Consider the following 9,291-nt stretch of genomic DNA (forward strand, 5'->3'; position numbering starts at 1 on the left):
ACGGGGGAGGGGCAGAGAGAGAGGGAGACACAGAATCGGAAACAGGCTCCAGGCTCTGAGCCATCAGCCCAGAGCCTGACGCGGGACTCGAACTCACGGACCGCGAGATCGTGACCTGGCTGAAGTCAGACGCTTAACCGACTGCGCCACCCAGGCACCCCTGGAGATGATGAGAAAAAGAGAAAATTTTCCTTATTTTGCATGAAAAACCCAGTGTGACTGGGTAGCCTTAGCAGGAATCTAGTAATCAGAATTTTGAGTGGTCCTTGTTCATTAAAATCCTCTATAGAAAGAATATATATGCAGGTCTCCAGAGTTTTACTTTATAGAAAAAGGTAATAGCTGCTGCTCATTAAGGGAAAAGGCATTGTTGATACTTCAACTTTGTTACACTTCTCTGTGTCTCCCTCTCTGTCTCTCTGCCCTTTACCCGCTCACCCTCTATCTCTTTAAAAATAAATAAGCAGGGGCGCCTGGGTGGCTTGGTCGGTTAAGCGTCCGACTTCGGCTCAGGTCATGATCTCACGGTCTGTGAGTTCGAGCCCCGCGTCGGGCTCTGTGTTGACAGCTCAGAGCCTGGAGCCTGTTTCGGATTCTGTGTCTCCCTCTCTCTCTGCTCCTCCCCTGTTCATGCTCTGTCTCTGTCTCAAAAATAAATAAACGTTAAAAAAATAAATAAATTGGGGCGCCTGGGTGGCGCAGTCGGTTAAGCGTCCGACTTCAGCCAGGTCACGATCTCGCGGTCCGTGAGTTCGAGTCCCGCGTCAGGCTCTGGGCTGATGGCTCGGAGCCTGGAGCCTGTTTCCGATTCTGTGTCTCCCTCTCTCTCTGCCCCTCCCCGTTCATGCTCTGTCTCTCTCTGTCCCAAATAAATAAAAAACGTTGAAAAAAATTAAAAAAAAAAAAAATAAATAAATAAATAAAAATAAAAATAAATAAGCATTAAGAAAAAAAAAAACCTCAGAAGTAACAGTGGATGCTGGAGCCAGGAGGTACTGGCCAATTGTGCATATATCTTCCCAACTCCCTGTCCCATGACATCATGTTGGTGGTTTGAAATTGGCCATGTTGGAAGTATGTATGCTCCAGAAATTGGCAAATGCTAGAAGTTAGGACTTTTTCTTTTTTTCTTTCAACTTGTTGAGCTTCAGTGTAGTTGATGAGGAAATTTAGGAATGATAGTGCTGAAAACTGTAGAACTTCACCTGTGATAAAAAGACTCTGAAATAGACTCTTAACAGGTCTGTCTCCAGTATTGCTCTGTCTCCCTTTGCACCACCAATCCATCCTATGCACAGGTAACAGAATAAACCTGATAGAATGCAAATATGACTTAGCCTTTTCCCTACTTAAAATAATTCAGGGGGCACCTGGGTGGCTTAATTGCTTAAGTGTCTGACTTTGCTCAGGTCATGATCTCACAGTTCATGAGTTCCAGCCCTGCATCCAGCTCTGTGCTGACAGTGCAGAGCCTGCTTGGGATTCTCAATCTCTCCCTTCCTCTCTGTGCCCCTCCCTCGCTTGCTCTCTCTCTCTCTCTCTCTCTCTCTCTTTCTCTCTCCCTCTTTCTCTCAGAATAAATAAACTTAAAAAAATAATTCAGCAACTACCCTTCAGAACAGAATCTAAGCTCTTGCCTTAAATCTGAATGGAAGATCTTGTCAGTAATATAGGAGTACGTCAAAGAATATAGAGCCAGCCAAAGCAAACTCACTGGCATAGCATAGTGACAGAGGAGTTACTTAGAAGGGGATTTTTTTCCCTGCACCTATTGCTTTCAGACTTTTAGTGATTATTGATACTAAAAATATCTCACAAGTGTAATGTGTAACAAAGAATACAAATTCAATAATAAATAATAGGGAATACCTCTTCAGTCACATGCTTTTTGGTCACATGCTTTATTCAAGGAGTTTGTATTTCCTATGTGATAGAGTGCCATGAGGATAGCTGGCCTTTAAGATGGGCCCCCAATGATCCTTCTTTCCCAGCATGCATACCTTTTTGTGGTCCCATGCCACACTGAGCAGGGTTGATCTGTGTTTTCAATAACATTTTGCAAAAATGATAGTGTGTGACTTCTGAGGTTAAGGTCATAAAGGACACTGTAGCTTCTGGCTGTCCCTCTTACATCACTTTCTCTGGAGGAAGATAGCTGCCATGTTGTGACATGGACAACCCTATAGTTAATACAGGAAGAATTGAGGCCCCCTACCAATAGTCAGTAGCAACTTGCCAGTCGTGTTGGAAGCAAATTTCCTCAACTGCAGTCAAGCCTTTAGATGACTGCATTCCTGATCAATCAACATCTTGATTGCAACCTGATTGAGAGACACCAAGCCAGAATTATCCAGCTAAGCTGCCTCCAGCTTCCTGACCACACAAACTGAAATAATATCTCTTACTGTAAGATGCTGAGTTTCAGGTTTGTTATACAGCAATAGATGACGAATGCAAAAAGCATAGAACAAATTCAGGGGACCAGTCTTGAAGAGTATCTGGGGTTTTTTTTGCTCTGAAAGATATTGTGAATTTCCATTGCTCCATGTCAGAAAAAAATCTCTCGTGACCCCAGATTCCCTTGAAAAGTGTTGAATATTGCTCAAGTGTGGTAAAACAGCCTAATCTGAAGTGTGTATATTGCGAGTGGGTGGTGAGAAAGATTTGAGCTTAGAGTGGGAGCAGAGTTTTAATTTTGGTTAGATTGTAAGTGGCTACATTTGTTACCGGGGGGGGGGGGGGGCGAGGAGGGGGGGGAAGGGACCTGAAGAACAGTCATACACAGAGTTTGAAATAGAAATTAAATACACGTACTGCCAAATTAATATGTATATAGTGGTTATGTTGTTTTATGGTTACCAGGAATGAATAAACCATACTTATAAAAAATACATAATTTGTTTTTATCTAACTATCCTATTACATCCAGCCCTACAGGAAGAAAATAAAAGGGATAGTTTCCCATGTGGAAGAGGAAATAGCTGATTCTAAGACTCATTAGGCAGTTGAGTTGACAAGTAATCCCTCCCTCTAGTAAAAACAAATAGCAAGAGACAAAGCCTGTGGCAGCAGTTGTGAGATAAGGGTGCAGAGAGGGAAACTGAATTATAAAGACATTTCATGACAGTGAATTTAACTTGATTGCTCTCTTAACACTTGCCCTGAAAAGGGGCCAGACATGGAGGCTTGAGACCTTATGCTATCAGCCTAAGGACACTGAGCTCCTTGGTTGGGGAATAAAAGAGATTCATAGGAGAAAATGTAACTTGAGTGGAGGGATGGCTCAGCAATGGAAAACATCAAAAGCTAACTTTTCTTACTCCTTTTAGGTTGCTTCTGTTCCCACCCAGCTTGTATACCTTGTTAGGCACTAAAGTGAGAAAGCCATAAATGTAAAAGTGGAATGGAGGAAACTGATAAATTTTCCCAGGTAGAACCACAATGCCCATGAATTCAGCTAGCTTTGACAGAGAACAGAGCAAGAATTAAGGGAGTCCTAAGACCTTGTGTCAGAATTACCTGTATGTAGTTCAGCTCAAGTCAAATGAAATGCTGTGTCCTTAGAAATGATACTGTGAAATAATGATGAACAAAAATTCAGTTTGTTCAGAGAACAAAAGTATATGAGTGTTAAGGAAGCAAAGGAATCAAACTTTTAAGATTCTCCAAAGAGAAAACCACTGGCAAATAAAAAAAATCATCTCACTCTTCTGTTTTACTTAAAACCCCTGCTGTTGTCAATGGCATAGCAAGCAACTGGCAGCCTTTTTGTGTTTACGTATTTGTTTTTGTTTCTACAGATGCCTCTGAAATTTTTGTTAGGAGCAAAGTCACTAAGGCTGCCAAGAGAAATTAGTAATGCTTGCATGGTAGCATAGACATGAATCATACCAACAAGGACAAATAGGAGCACCCCCTTCCCAAATTTTCACTAGATCTGTGCTTTTGGAATGCATTGTGACATAGGGGCAGGATGGGCTTCATAGGTATGAGACCTGTGCAGCAACAAGGCCATTTGTTTAGAAGGGCCCTCTCTTTGGTGGAATATTCTGTGGTTACTGCCTTGAAATTCTTAATTTTTGAAGAAGGGGCCCTGCTTTATTTTGTGCTGGGACCCACAGATATCTAGCCAATCCTCCATGAAGTCACTGTGGGAAAAGCAATACACCAGTTTGAAGGCAGGCAGATTCGGGATTCTATCCAAACTGTCTCTTACTTGTATGCAGTGGGAAAATTACCCTCGGAACCTCAGATTTCCATCTACAACAAAGACAAAGCCATCTACCCCCTAGGGTTATTATTATGAGGCTTAGACATCATTGTGAAAGAATGCAGATAAAGCATCAAGTACAGTATGCCTGGCCTTACAATGATTATTATTCATAAAAGCCAAGTCTAGATCAGATCCTAATTGATGTCAGTGCTGGTCATAAAAGTACGTATCTTTATAAAAACAGAATTCTATTTTTCTTTACATTTTACTGGTGGTTATGGATTTACACTGGCACTGCTGTCACTTTTGCTAGGATCCTCATGCCTTCCTATTTCTTTAGTTGGAGCCTTTAGTAGAGAAATTAACAGTCTTCTTAAGTATTAGCTACTTCACATAGAGTAGTTATGTTTTTCATGATTCCACTACAGAAACAAGGAATTCAGTGAGTGTCCCCAATTCCCCCAGAAGATATGAAAGTGACTAGATATATGATAAAGAAATAGGGGCGCCTGGGTGGCTGAGTCGGTTAAGCATTGGACTTCGGCTCAGGTCATGATCTCACGGTTCGTGAGTTCGAGCCCTGTGTTGGGCTCTGTGCTGACAGCTCAGAGCCTGGAGCCTGCTTCATATTCTGTGTTTCCCTCTCTCTCTGCCTCTCTCCAACTTGTGCTCTCTCTCTCTCTCTCTCTCAAAAGTAAATAAGCATTAAAAATTTTTTAAAAATTTAAAAAAAGCAATAAATACACACACACACACGCACACACACACATATATATATTATGGTGTCCTTTCTGGTAAAAAAATTTTTTAAATGTGTGTGTGTATATATATGTACATATATATACATATATATAGGATATATATGGATATATACACATATAGGATATATTTGGAGATACATATATATATATATATGGATATATATATAGGATACACACACACACACACACACACACACACACACACACACACACACATATATATATTATGGTGCCCTTTCTGGTAGCCTGGGACAGGATTTTGCTACTGTCTCCACTATCAAAGCAGCAAGCAGCAGGCCTGTTCTCTGGTTGGAGGGAATATAAATTTGAATTTAGTCACCATATAAGGTGACTAAACAAATTGCCTCATCTTTTAAGCCAGCCCCCAAATAGCTGCAATCAGGGAAGTGCATTTACTTCTTTACTTTGGAAGAAAGAGTGATACTGGAGCACCAATTTACCGAACCCAAATCAAACCTTAAGTTCTACCTTGACCAGCTCAAGTTGTCCTTACTGTGGGGAGAGGACTGGGAACCAAGACAGGTTCTGACATTACACAAGATTGACGTAATATACCTCAAACCAACACATAAGAGATTGTGTCTACAGTAAATTCTCATTATTCATGGTAGTTGAATTCTTTTTTTTAAAGGGAATTAGAAAGTCTTGGGGGTGGAGAAGGAGCAGGTTGAAATGTTTTTTAATATATTTTTTTAAAGTTCACTTGTTTTGAGAGAGAGAATACGAGCAGGGGAGGGACAAAGGGAGAGAGGGAGAGAAAATCCAGAGCCTGATGCAGGACTCAAACCCACTAACTGTGAGATCATGACCTGAGCCAAAATTAGACACTTAACCGACTGAGCTACCCAGGAATTCAATGGTAGTTATTTTCTTTCAAGTCACTGTGAACAATGAATTAGTGAATAATGACCCATTACTCCTGGGAAAAATACAGACTTAGGTTCCTGGAAAGCTCTGGCCATAATATTTTCATCAGTCAATGTCTCTATAACTTTGTTTTATGTGTATTTCTGTTTAAAAACACCTTACTTAATATATCACTGATTCATTAATATTGAACTCATGGCCAACAGCACTGTAACTCACTTGAGCAAAGCTTATCTAACACACGTTTTCTCCATAAAGCATATAACAGTTCTCTTGCACTTAGGAAAACTAGAAAGCACTTTATCACTATGCTTGGGGGGACTTTTAAATGGTAAAATCCCTAATAAAAAGCAAAAACAAAAATGTGACAAACATGGCACTAAAAAGATTGCAAAAAAGACACTTCTTTATAATATGAGGGCTGTAACAGGAAGGCGGTGTTGCCCTTTTTGACCTCAGCTGGGAACATGCAAGTTGGGCTATTTGAATTTTTTACTCTTTATTTGTTTTCCAGGAATGACCATGAAAGCCCATGATTATTGATTTGGGGGTTACAAATAAATTTTAGCGAGTAGGCAAATTTACAAATATGGAATTGACCAATGATGAGAATCAATTGTATATGGAAATTGAGAGGGAGTGATTTCAATACCTTGTTGGACTTGAGAGAAAAAAAAAATCCAGTAAGTTGGTTAAGAGATATACATAGATATGAGATCCAGCCATCTCTCTCATCTCCTTTTCCAGTAAGATGCAGCAGAAGTCAGAAGAACTGAGATCTCTACAATTCTACATCTTTTTCTTACCAGATGCACAACTTTGGGTAGGCATCTGGAACTCCATATTCTTATTTCTCAGTTTCCAAATCTGTGTGTTGAGACCAATAACATTTGTCTTACTTATTTCAAAGGGTAGTTGAGAGGGTCCAGTGGATATTTCTTTAAGTTCTGGCTTACTGTTACCATAAGCCATAAAGTATCATATTGTGTATCAGAATCTTCCTTTGTAGATGGAAGATGTAGATGGCTGTCTTCCCAAAGAAAACAAGAGCTAAGTCTATGCTAATGTTTGGATTTGTATAATAAGTATGTTTTCATTCAAAAATGCATTATGAATCCAAGGAAACACAATATAACCATAAGTGTGTTGTTGTTAATCTATCCTTCCTAGGTAAGATAAAGTAATTGAGCCAATGGTTTTGAGACCTACCCCTACTTCTAGGATTTTAGAGGCAAATATGGGAATGAGAATACTTGTAATGTAGCAGTGTTGGGATGGGGGCAGTGAAAAGTTGACTCTGCTCTGATGTACAGGAGTTGGGGTGGGTGATGGAGACTCTCCAAAGACCCAACCCTTGGTGATGGTTGCACATTAGGAATATATTCAGTACCACTGAACCAGATGCAGTACCACTGAACCACTTAAAAATGGTGAAGGTGAGGGGCGCCTGGGTGGCTCAGTCGGTTGGGCGTCCGACTTCGGCTCAGGTCATGATCTTGCGGTCCGTGAGTTCGAGCCCCGCGTCGGGCTCTGTGCTGACAGCTCAGAGCCTAGAGCCTGTTTCAGATTCTGTGTCTCCCTCTCTCTCTGACCCTCCCCCGTTCATGCTCTGTCTCTCTCTGTCTCAAAAATAAATAAACGTTAAAAAAAAAATTTAAAAAATGGTGAAGGTGGTAAATTTTATATTATATATAAAATAAACATAAATATATAATATAATATATTCATATAAATATAAATATATAAATATATTTAATATATTTTAAATTTATATAATATTTATATAAATAAATATATAATATTATATTTAATATATAAATATAATATATTTATAAATATATATTTATATAAATAATTCTATTATATATTTATATTTATAATATATTTATAATATATGTATGTTAATTAAACAATAGAAAAAAGTAAAAAGAAAAACCAGTGGTGGGCTAGACTTGGCTGAGCTGGAATTTGCTGACCCCTGCCCTAGTGGATCATCATGGGTGCGTTCTACTTAGAAGACTCCTGGTCTATAAGAGAGAAGGGTCTGTATTTGCACAGCTCTCCAATAATGTGACATAGAAGAAAAATTTTAAAAAGAAAAGGACCCAGCCCTTAGCCAGTTTAGAACTATTGCACTGTTTTCCAGTAACATTAGGGAAAAGATGCAGTCCTAATGAGGCAGGACATATGGAACATGCTATGGTTCATGAAGAGGCATTCCTATTTCATCAGCTGTAAGCCCCATCCATCTGAAGGAGATGTGTGCCAGAGCTGTGAGTAGGTTCTACCCTGACGCCAGGGGAAGGGGGATGGGGGACAGGGCACTGATGTCATTTCTAGCTTCAAAAAATTTGTCCACAAACTCAGTAGGTAAATTTGGTTTCTTCTTTCTGAAGTGCCTAAACTTATAGATAGGCTAGAGAAAGTTGATAAATAGGCTGTTAATATTTTTTACATGAATGCAAAAAAAGTAATTCTTCAGGAGAAAATAAAATAAGGTATATAAACCTCCTTTGAAAATTGTGGAATGTACCACGAACAGAAGGTATTAGGAATTTGCTGGTATCTATGGCTAAATATGCTTACAAATATCATTTTGTTAACATAACGCCTTTCAAATGAAAGATGATTAAAAAGCTGCATATTCAGGTTTGGTATGCCACATTTTGGTCTGCCAAGGTAAGACCTTCTCAGCCCTTTTCATTATTATGATTTTATTTTATACTTGATATAAACCTAAATTAATGAGCAGCTATTTCTAAAAGTTATCACCTGACACTGTTGATTGTTTTCCTGTTCAACTTGGCTCTCCTGTTTCTTTCTTTGATGAAGAAATTTTTATTATAAGACCAAACATTTATTTAGCCCTGTGTCTCCATGCAATTTTTATATGTGGAACTCCTTAATCAGAAACTAAATATAGGTTTGGTTTTAATATTTGCCTTAGCAATTAGTTTATGAGTACATAAACAAATCAGTGACATCTGTTTCCTAATATATTTGTGCTTATTTATTTTAGATCAACATAAAATATGCAACTTCATAGAAGAACAGTAGGAAATCCCTGTGACAGTATGGGTTTTGATAAGCTGAATGTTGTTTAAGGTCTTAGGTTTCCTGGGCTATTCATACTTCTCAGTAGTAAGATCGCAGTGAATTGTGTCATAGTGAGTTAAAGGACAATACAGGAGACACACAAAGCCCAGACTAAGAGCCACCTCTTCCTAGTGTGCTGTCATCCCACCTCATCTCTTCCTGGGCCAACCCAGTGGATTTTTAATCAGCAGTAAGTCCTCGAGGGGTCACTCCATCCAGAGGTATTTTACAGTTAATATGCCACTGCTAAATATTGGAAACTCTTAACTTCCTCAAAATTAATCAGCAACAGTGGAGTTTTAGGTATTATTCATGTAAGAGGTAAGATTATTT

This window comes from Lynx rufus, unplaced genomic scaffold (genome assembly GCF_022079265.1).
Source record: "Lynx rufus isolate CCGP_SWC_20201006 ecotype Redwood Valley unplaced genomic scaffold, mLynRuf1.p SCAF_4, whole genome shotgun sequence".
Taxonomy (NCBI): Eukaryota; Metazoa; Chordata; class Mammalia; order Carnivora; family Felidae; genus Lynx; species Lynx rufus.